Source organism: Rhododendron vialii, chromosome 8a (assembly GCF_030253575.1).
Source record: "Rhododendron vialii isolate Sample 1 chromosome 8a, ASM3025357v1".
Classification (NCBI taxonomy): Eukaryota; Viridiplantae; Streptophyta; class Magnoliopsida; order Ericales; family Ericaceae; genus Rhododendron; species Rhododendron vialii.
Genome location: NC_080564.1, coordinates 34,859,506 through 34,870,199, shown reverse-complemented (window position 1 = coordinate 34,870,199; position 10,694 = coordinate 34,859,506). Strand labels below are relative to the sequence as shown.

The window sequence follows — 10,694 nt, the reverse complement described above, 5'->3', positions numbered from 1 at the left end:
AACAAAGGGGAGTGATTTTGACACTCGCTTTTTTTTTTTAACGAAATTCTCCCTAAACAAATCATATAGGATTGTGTGTGTGTGTGTGTTTTTTTTTTTGTTTTCTGTTTTTGGCTCAAAATTCAAAATGGCTTTTTATTGGCTTTATTTCAATTTTTTCCGTCTTCGTTAATTTTGCGTCAAATTTTAGTGACTTATTGATTCGTCTCATCGAGAGAAATCAAAAAAGTAAAAAGATTTTGATCGAAACTCTTAATTTCATTAAAAAGACAAATATAAATATAAAAAAACTAATTAAATTGAATCCATTATCACCGTTTCATTTCACTCCATTCCTATCTCCCATATCTAAGGGGGCAGTCCAAGTTTAGCAATACTTTGGTCCCGCTGAACAGTAACTTGAAGCGTGGCTTCCGGAGAGTACAATTGCATCATTTACTTGTTTACCGGAACATAATAGTGCACGTGATATTTGTAGTATAACAACTGGTGCGAAAATGACTTACTAACCCTTAACATAAGAATGTGACTAGAAGTTATAACTTGCTGGTTATACTTCTACGGCTCCGTTCCGGAACGTGAAATAAAGACTTATTTTTTAAGAAGGCAATTTCAAGCTAAAAAATGATGAACTTATTAAAATCTAAAAATATGTAATATGGATCTTGTTTGAAAGATCTCATTGAGATCTTTAATACGGTGTAAAAAAATTTAAAAATTTATTTTTCATTTACATTATGTTTGAGTTTAAGAATGTGAAATAAGTACTTATTTTTTAAGAAGGTGTTCTGAAACGGGCTCTAATTCGTACATATCGATAATTTTTTATCATGAATTTATCGGGGTTGTTTGTACAATTTTTTAGACATAAACATTGAGATGACTCAAATCTCTCATGTTGCGGGATCGTTGAGTAGAGATTTATGAAGATTGGACATTGATAGGTACTTAAACAAAAAATAAAAAATAAGAAGAGTATATAGTAACTTTTTGATTTGATACCTATAATAAACATCTGATGTACGTGTCATAGTGTATATTTTAGGGGCTGTTTAATAAAACTGAAAACTAAAACTAAAAGCTGAAAAATTAAGTACTGAAAGTTGAATGCTGAAATTTTTAAGATAAGGCAAAAGCTAACAACCGCCATCAAGCGCCTGATTGTGTGGTGCACGCGCGCGTTATTCACTGTGGTGTATTACCTTTTTCCAATGCAACGTCCTTCACATCTGACACAGTTAATGCTTTTATGCAATTTACAAAAATAACCCTATGTAGAGAACTCTGTGTTCTCTTTTTTGTTTCACCAACTAGTGAAACTTTTTAAGAGCGGCTAATTGCACAGAATTTTTGCGCGGTGATTACGCACATATCATGTAATCATAAATAATTTAAGCTATTCATTAAATTTAGAAACTTTTTCGAAGGCCTCTACAAAAAAATTAGTTCAATCCGATACCTATAGGAGCTCGATAACTTTTCAAGATCCTGAAATTTGAATGAAAAATTAGACAATTGAATCGAGCTCCCTATAGGTATCGGATTAAGCTGATTTTTGCGTAACATAGCAAATTCAAAAAAGTAATTTAAATTTAATGAACGACTCGGATATTGGTGTGAAACCCCGAGTGGCCCCACAACGTGATCTATGTACAAAAGGAACACACTGATGGGACGTGTCATTTTGTTTTCACCCTCCATCCCATTTTGATAGCCCAATGACACTTTCGGACATTCCAAAATACGGACTTCGAGTTGGTGCTGTAAAGTGAGGTGTATAGCACTGTGCTGCGCACCTTCAAGCCGTCGGATCATACATCCGATGGCTCAGATCTCATCTCGGCAATCAATGATCGAGATCTATCCATTGCCAAGATGCGATCCAAAAACCTTTTAAAAAAATATGAAATAGAAGCGATGTAGTTGTTAAATGCAGAAAAAAGAGAGGAAATGAATGGAAGGGGTGTAGTTGTTAAATGCAGCCCGTTCTAGAAGCCTTTTTAAAAAGTATGTACTTATTTTTAATTTTCAAACTTAAAAATAATGGAATTATGAAAATATTTTTTGGATCGTTTAAAAGATCTCATTGAGATCTATTTCAATCAAGATCCATATTACATTTTTTAAAAATTTTTAACAAGCCCATTATTTTTTAGCTTAAAAATTACAAATAAACATTCATTTAAAAATAAGTATTTATATTTGGTTCTGGAACAGGATTAATTTTTCCCACAGCCGTCCGTATGTTTGCTGGGAAAGGATTTATACTTATGACTTATGAGGGATGGTATTGTCATATGTAGAGTTGGGACAATTATGACCATTGCTAAGGTCAGAGAAAGTACCGGCACAGTCAGTACAAAAGTATTAAAAAGTGATTGTGCACGGAATCAAGAGAAGTTTTCCCTTTAGTAATGGACGCTATATTGCGGTGGTTAGCGGGACCGTTTGAAGAAAGCCATCGGCTGAGAGACACTGGATAACTACCTCTTGGTTGCACATGTCAGCGAAGCGCGCGATAATACCCAAGGAAAATGATACACCCATCGCACCTCACCCACCGCATGCTTGCCGGGCCCACTCCGGCCATCGGACAGCCGATCCGAACCGTCCAACAATTCTAAAAAAAATAACCGAGTGGGCCAGCGCGAGAATCAATGACATCCAACATGTGTAAGTGCTCGATCCGAACTTCTATTTTTTAATGGATCGGATCATCTGATTTTTGGAAGTTCGAATCAAGCACTTGCACTCGTTGGATGCCGTTGATTCTCGTGTAGGCCCACTCAGTCTTTTTTTAGAATTTTTGGACTGTTCGGATCGGCCGTCCGGTGGCCGGAGTGGATCCGGCGAGCTTGCGGTGGGCGGTGCTGTGGGTGAGGCGCGGTGGGTGTCTCATTGTACCCAATTGGCATCGAGAAAGCGTGGAACTCCTGTACATGAGCCGGCCAATCCCATCGTTTTTTCTACCAAAGGAAACCGATGTTGGCCACCAACTAGGCGTACCGATGGTCACTTGGGTCTCACTTCGGATCCCGACGGATGATTTATCCAGTTCAATAATTTTAAAATAAAAATCGAGCGGGCACGCAAGAAATTAACTCCATCCAATATATGTAGGTGATCGATTTGATCTTTCTATTTTTCATCCAAACACAACCAATTTTAGGAACCATTTTTCACTCCTTCATATTTAACCAAACACAACCAATTTTAGGAACCATTTTTCACTCCATATTTACTAACCGTTTTGTGTAACATCTTTGATGTTTTGACTCAAAATTTCAAATTGAGGAGAGAAATCCAAAACACTACATTTGGGTGAAAAAATGGGTGTACCATTAGGATGACATACCAAAATAGGGCTTTCATTGTCCAAATTTGAATAGGGAATTGGTCAATTTTTTTCCCCACCAGAAAATGCCCAAAAGGTCTACAAACTCCCAAAATCTGGAGCCTTCTATTGGGAAAAGGCTCGGGGTTATGAGGTAAATGAATCAAATGTACCAAAACGACGTAGTTTAGGTGCTCTGTGTGCGGGAGCACACTTCGACATCCCTTGTTCCCCCCTTCGTATATCTCTCTCACTCTCTCTATCTACAACCTGCGTTTACACTGTACTCTAATTCTAACCATGGAGTGATTTGACTTCGTCCACAAATATTCAATTTATGATGGAAACTGGGAAGTACCTATAGGCACAAGTAATGCACTAGTTCATTTATGAAATTGATTGACATTGGGTATATCTTTAACTTGCGAGAGATACTCTCTGCATGTTTTGAGGAATTACCATTACCTTCCTACTAGTTTTCCAACTCTGTGCACGCACGGAATCAAGTGCTCATTATTGTGCCCATATGTGTATTCATTTGGGCAAGGGTTATGTGGTTCACGCTTGGTGATTTGAATTATTTGAAGACCATGGCTTATGATCATAGATTTGTACTCCTAATTCCAGTTTTTGTAACAGCACCCTGAATAGCTGGGACATGAAATACTGGGAAGATGTCAAATTCTGAATTTGTGCATATCCTAATTGGAATATGAAACCAAACGACTAAATAATTCAGCTATATGTCTACCAATTACGTAGTGCTCTCCATACTGCCTGTAAATTTTGCTTGCCAGAGCATTCTTGCACATTCCCGCAGTGCGTAGTATAGCAAGTGAAGCGAATGAGAATAGAAAGTGCTATCAGCACCAATTACCATACATGATCACAGGAACTACCAATCATTCATCCAACCATGTAGAAGCCATAGCACTTTATCCGCATAGCAGGTGACCAAATCATCCCATTAGAAAAACAATTTACAGAAGCAAGCTACGAAGGAAAAAAGGAAAAAATACTATACCCATCTACTTATATATTTGTTACGGACAAGTTTTTACATTTGCAGTAACATGAGCGGCAACACCATATTAAGAACACAGATTAACAGGAAAGAAAATTACTGTGATTCATAGTTCGTAGTACCTGCACAGCTTTGATCCATGAATCGATGTAGCATAGTTACTGGGATTCTCATGGTGGAGGATAGCATCATCACCAACAACAATCTCAGGGATGCTCCTCTCTCCCTAGCACGTCACCAATAGAATTAACCACCTTTAGTTTTCGCAAACAACAAACTACTTCTTTCATGGTTGGCCGCTGCTCTGGCCTCCGATCCACACAACGCATTGCCAGCTTCGTGATTTCAACTCCATCATGAGCATCAAAGAATGGATCACTCTTAAGGCTTTCATCCACAAGTGACAGAGACTTGCGCTCTTTGTAGAGCCCCAAAATGTAAGACCTTTTCTCTTTTTTGTGAAGTGGCCACCACTTACGTGAGGTTCTTTTCGCGTACGCTATCCAGGCCCAGGCATAAACCACACAAAATGATCCTAGAATCGTACGCTCATTTATGTCATATACTTTTTTCGCGATAACCCCGAGAAGTACAATTCCAAACGCAAAAACATCTGTTTTGTCTGACCAATAACCTGTTCACACATTTCACAGAAATATCTTCAACGCCTTGAATACAATATCTAATTTTTTTTATAAGTAAATACAATATCTAAATTGATCTATAGATACGTAAATTTTTAAATATGGAACTCGTGCCATCTTACTACAACCTATTTATGACCAGGTTCATTTATCTTATTGTTTTTAAATGTCAGCTGCCTGAATATTGTATAATTTGTATTCCAGCACAAGTTCCACTTGAAAGGCCAAATGCTAAATGAGAAAATTTACAGGATGACTTCCTATACTAGTTTTGCTGTATTAGTGGTCGACTAATAATTTTGAAGAATAGAATAGACAAGTAAATTCATCTCAATCAATAACAATTACAAAGTAACTTTGTTAGCAACTTAGCCAGAATCAGCAACAGCTTTACGGGGAAAATAGCACCAACCGGGTATCTAGAATGTAAAGGGGACATAACTCCTACTTATTAGAAGCCACAAAATGGAGCTTCCTAAAGAAGATATGAAGGGTGATGTAAAACTACAAGAATATCATGATCAAGATAAAACTTGGGAGGTTTTGACACTTAAAATTTCTTTTAGCCAGCACTTGAGTTATAAGTGTGCTCGGGGGACAAAAACTTGCTGGGTTATATAGTAATGTACAAGAAATTATGTGGTCCATATATACGCTTGTTGTAATACAGGATGAGTGCTCTCAAAGGTGTGTAAACTTTAAAGAGACAAGTTGAAGAGTTTTGAGCTTTCCTCTCTCCTATCTGCTTCAGTTACACACCCAAAGAATAACAGGAAGGCACTCATGTCCCATCCCCTCCTTTTTTTTGTTACAGAATGGCAGGAAGGCTGGCCCACTTTTCTGTTTCTTACCCAGAATAGGAGGTGTCATGTTCTTCTTGTTGCATCATGTGCAACGACATTATGAACCTACACCAACTTGCACTTGCATAATTTATTATCGGCCATTCATCTTCTAAGCAACTTGAAGTAGAGAAGTCTCCTAATTTTCGAAGTCATTTACGCCAACTGGAGTAAAGTACACCACTTATTCCATTAACAACGGATTTCAATAGACATTAGTTCCCTTGTCTTTTCGCTACTGTTCCTTCTCTAGTTCTCTTCAACAATGCAGACCAACTATTTCAAAACCTTATATCAAATTCTACATCTATCCTGAACTTAGAGAGAATAACCTAAAGCGATTAAAATATATGGGTGTATGGATGTCTATAAGAACATATGTGAATTGTGAGGATACAATGGTCAATTATGATCATGAAGCTGCGTGTTGGGGGCTGGGCACTGCGGTAATAAGTTTATATGAGGACTTGGGGTTTTCCAAATAGATGACGACGCGATCAAAGTGGTCACAATCCAATACCTCATGGGCTATGGCCACAATCCAATACCTCATGGGCTATCAACATCAAAGTGGTCAAAATTAAATGAGTAATAAAAGCCTTAAGAACACTGACCTTTTGTCTTCTATTAAGTATGCAACCCATTTAAACCGTGATTGAGCTAAAAACATACATCATTTACCAACTCCAGAAAAATAGTATTCAATGCCCTCTGCAAAGGCACATGGAACCTTAGAGAGAAGAACATCCAAAGAATTTACAACAATTCAGACGACATTTAATAGAGGCCCTCTTGTCACAAGTATGCAGGATGGTTTTGACTAGAGGAGGGGAGGCAAGTTATCCTAGGAAACTTTTTCAGGTTAAATGAATAAAGTGTTGGCACTACGACAGATATGCCATTTCACAGTTAGAGTTTAGATAACTAAAGAGTAAGTGGAACCAATTGAAAAAGTAATGACAGCAAGAATGACAACCTCGTATAGCACCTTTTAGACCTTACGGCAAGTGTGCAACCCAAATGTCAACACCAACATATAACTCCATAATAAGTTAAAACCTCTAAATGACAAACATCTCAAATTGATTTAAAGATCAGCGATAAGAATAAACAAAAAAGTAGAATTGTATTAACTTCTGAATTTCTTGAATTCACCTCATCTGTAACAAGAAAGCAATTCTACCACATAACATGAAAGTAATTCTACAGTTGAGTTGCTGGAATTTCAACCGTATCATTTTATCACCAACCGTGGTCAACCTATGAAAGAGCCGATCTCAGATGACGACTTGGAAATTTGGACAAAGTATAGAACACACTGATATCAAATTTTTAGTTTCCTCTTCATTTCGAAATTTAGACAAAGTATACTTTTCGTAATCCACTTTTGAGTATTGTAGCGTAACACAAGACCAAAAAGAATTAAGTGATACATAGCCATTGTCTAGTTGTGTCCTGAGTTTCAAACAATCATATTGAGATTTATCTTAAAAAAAAGAACAAATTGACACATACCTCCACCGTGGCTACGGGGATCAACATGGCCAGCACTCCCAACTTCATAATCATGGTGAGTTTCACCAAAAACTCCACCAACAAGCATACTGAAGTCAACTAATCTTGGATTGAGATTCTGCATGACATGTAACATCCATGATAGAAAACAATTCCTCAACATTCTAATAAGGAGATAGTTGTTGAGAAGCAAATAAGTAATTTGGGCGTACCTGTTCAACCATTAAATGAGCAGAACTAATGTTGTGAACCCAGAGTCCCTGGTCATGCAAAAATTCAAGGAAGCGTGCAAACCCAAGTGCTACCTTGATCCGAGCAATCCATTTAAAATCATCTGGTAAACAAATGGCTAGTTAGTAGTTACCATCCATCATAACACAAGACCGGCTGAGTTCTCTTTCTTTTTTGCTTCTCCTCCACGTCTATATGCCCTTTGAAATTATTTTCTGCCGCTGCAATTATCTATCACGACAGAAAAATTCAGTTCTTTTGTTTGTTCCACCACACCCCCCCCCCCCCCCCCCCCCCCCCCCCCCCTCAAATCTTAGCTAAAAAATCTTTTGATCATGTGTCTCAATTCATCAAGATCTAACTAAAAAATGGCATGACGATAATTTGTATTAACCACTAAGTAATGGTATTAGGTAATTAGATCACCTTTACGAATAAGACTCCATAGAGAGTCAACTGGTTGTAACTCATATACAACACCAAGCCTTCCATTTTCCCTGCAGAATCCAATCAACTTTGCCACGTTTGGATGACTTCTCACATCTGATTCTGTCATTAGCTTGATTTCATTCTATCACATGAATCAATCATGTTATTAGGAAATAAAAACCAGTCTAAATAAAACCCAACTAAAATCAAGAAAAGAATTCCATTGAGCCACATACCTGCCATCTAGATAGTTGATGTTCAGCAGTTGTTGCAAATGAAGTGGACTCATCGTCCCAAATTTTCACAATAACCCCCAGTGTCTCCAAACCTTTCTGGATTTGTCCCCGGTACAGTTTTCCATATTGGGTATCCCCTACATAGTTTTCTGGGCTGAATCCCTTAGTGAAAGACTCTAAAGATTCATAGGTGTACGCAACCAAATCACTAACTGGTTCCATTCCTTTGAAGAAAGTTAAATCCTATTCCGAAGTACCAAAAAAAAAGAAAAAGAAGAAGAAAGTTAAATCGGGTTAAGGATAAGACAAAACCATCACAAGAACAACATACATAAGTCTCTTCACATTTTAAGACAACATAATCTAAGTTTTCTCGGGAGGGACTTTGTAGTTTATGCATATGGAGGGACTTTATAGTTTATGCATATCCTTTCCCTCTACATTCCATCCGCCTCTTCACATAAACATTTTATAAAACCATTGTAGAGAGAGAGGGAGTCGGTACCGGTTCTTATCGCCGCCGATCGTTGCTGGAACTGCAGCTTTATTCGATTTTGCTGCAGTGATTGGTTGATCGATTATTTTAGGGCTGAAACGGACGCACTCGTGCATGGGACTATGGGAGCGTGTTCAATATTTACGCGTACATAAATGTACAAATTACCCTCTAATATCATAATATCACGGCAATACCCCCAAAAAACTTTGAAAAAAGTCTTAGATGCCGCCGTGTGTCTGCAAAACATGGTTCCGTTCCTTCCACATCCCATCTTCACACAAGCACACATCTGGGTTTAGGTAAAACCATTGTATTCTTGTGATTGGGGAGGTATATTTTGATTGTTGGGAAACGATTTTCAAAACACAGTAATGACAGGTACAGATTAGAAAAAAAAAAACCCGCAAAATCTTACAAGGCGGAACTAGAATTTTACCTCAACTCCCACGACATGAACGCAGAACTTCTAGCGTATTCCCTTAAGTCTCTACTGCGTTACCGAGAGTAGACTCCAAAATTCTCTTTCTCACAGCTTAATTTTATATGTATTGAAATTATGTTTGAAACTAGAGAACTATATAGGATACGCTAGGAACTTAGGAGAAATAAATTTGGGCTTCCAATGCAAATAAGAAACTTTAATTTGACCAAGATTTCTTTTCTTATTTTACTGATTATAATGGGCGCTGCTATTCGCAGCCCTCTATTTTTTCCCATAGCCCGTTAAAAATTTTCAATTATACTCGACAGTTAGTTACCGAAATTGAGAGTTAGTTACCGAAATTGAGATATATTTTCAGCATCCAATTACCGAAATATAATATTTTTTTCAACAGCTATTTACCGAAAATGTATGTTCGGCAGTTGTTTACCGAAAGTTGAACATATTTTCGATATGTAGTTACCGAAATATAATCTTATTTTCAACAGCAATTTACCGATATATTATTTATGATTTTCAACAATCATTTACCGAAATGTAATGGGCTATGGGAGAAAATAAAGGGCTACGAATAGCAGCGCCCATTATAATTTACCCTACTACAGAATTATAATTGCATTATCGTCCTTATCTCAATTATATTTTGAGCTCCATGTTATTAAATATTTATTAATTTCCCAACGTTAAAATTACTGATAAGTTTACTGATACCTGTTGATTAAAATAAATTTGATTGAACCATCTAAATCGATAAAATATCGCTGCACCGTTGCTGGAACTGCAGCTTTGTTCGATTTCTGATTTTGGTATGGTGATTGATCGATTAGTATTGATTTCTGATTTTGCTTTTTTTGGGGCAATGGCATGATACTATGATATTAAAGGGTATAATTTGTAGATTTGTAATATATTTTAGAACAATGTTGACACGTACATACAAATTTACAAACTTTACCCTCTAATATCACAATATCACGCCATTACCCCCAAAAAAACTTTTAATTAGTCTTGATCCGGCCGCGTGTCCGTATTCGCTTTGGGTCTCGAGAACTAATCCCACGGTCTCCAATGAGTTTTTTTTTTTTTACAATTGTTACCCTCATTTCTCTATTTATTTTTCTTCAATCATTACCCAAAATATCTTCCACAAAATCCAAGCCAAACCGGAGTAATTAATCTATGCCCTGGGATCCAAATTCCTTCTCCACCACACATTGTGGTGGGATCCATACATTTTCAATTGGACCCTACCACAATGTGTGGTTGAGAAGAGACAGGCACACCACTTAGCGGTGCCCAAAGAGCCTACAATGGTTTTTCACCAAACAAAGTCATAGATTTTTTGAGTTATTTTTTATTTTATTTTCAAAATGTTTGAGTTTGTTTTAGATTTTTTTATGGGATGTGGTAACACTGACACATTGCTCGAGCCAACTGATGAAAAGATGGGGAAATTCGACTACCTCTAAAATGTCAAACAAAAAGTCCCAGGCAACAG

General features: G+C 37.2%; 1 protein-coding gene across 1 annotated transcript in view; it reads right to left on the bottom strand.

Moving 5' to 3' along the window:
* Nucleotides 1-8,832, bottom strand: part of LOC131335807 (probable serine/threonine-protein kinase PBL16) — a 36,895-nt gene extending 28,063 nt beyond the window's left edge. The window contains exon 1 of the mRNA XM_058371322.1: nucleotides 8,761-8,832. The gene's annotated coding sequence lies outside the window, so the exon portion shown is untranslated. The remainder of the gene's footprint in view (nucleotides 1-8,760) is intronic.
* Between the last annotated feature and the right edge of the window lie 1,862 nt (nucleotides 8,833-10,694).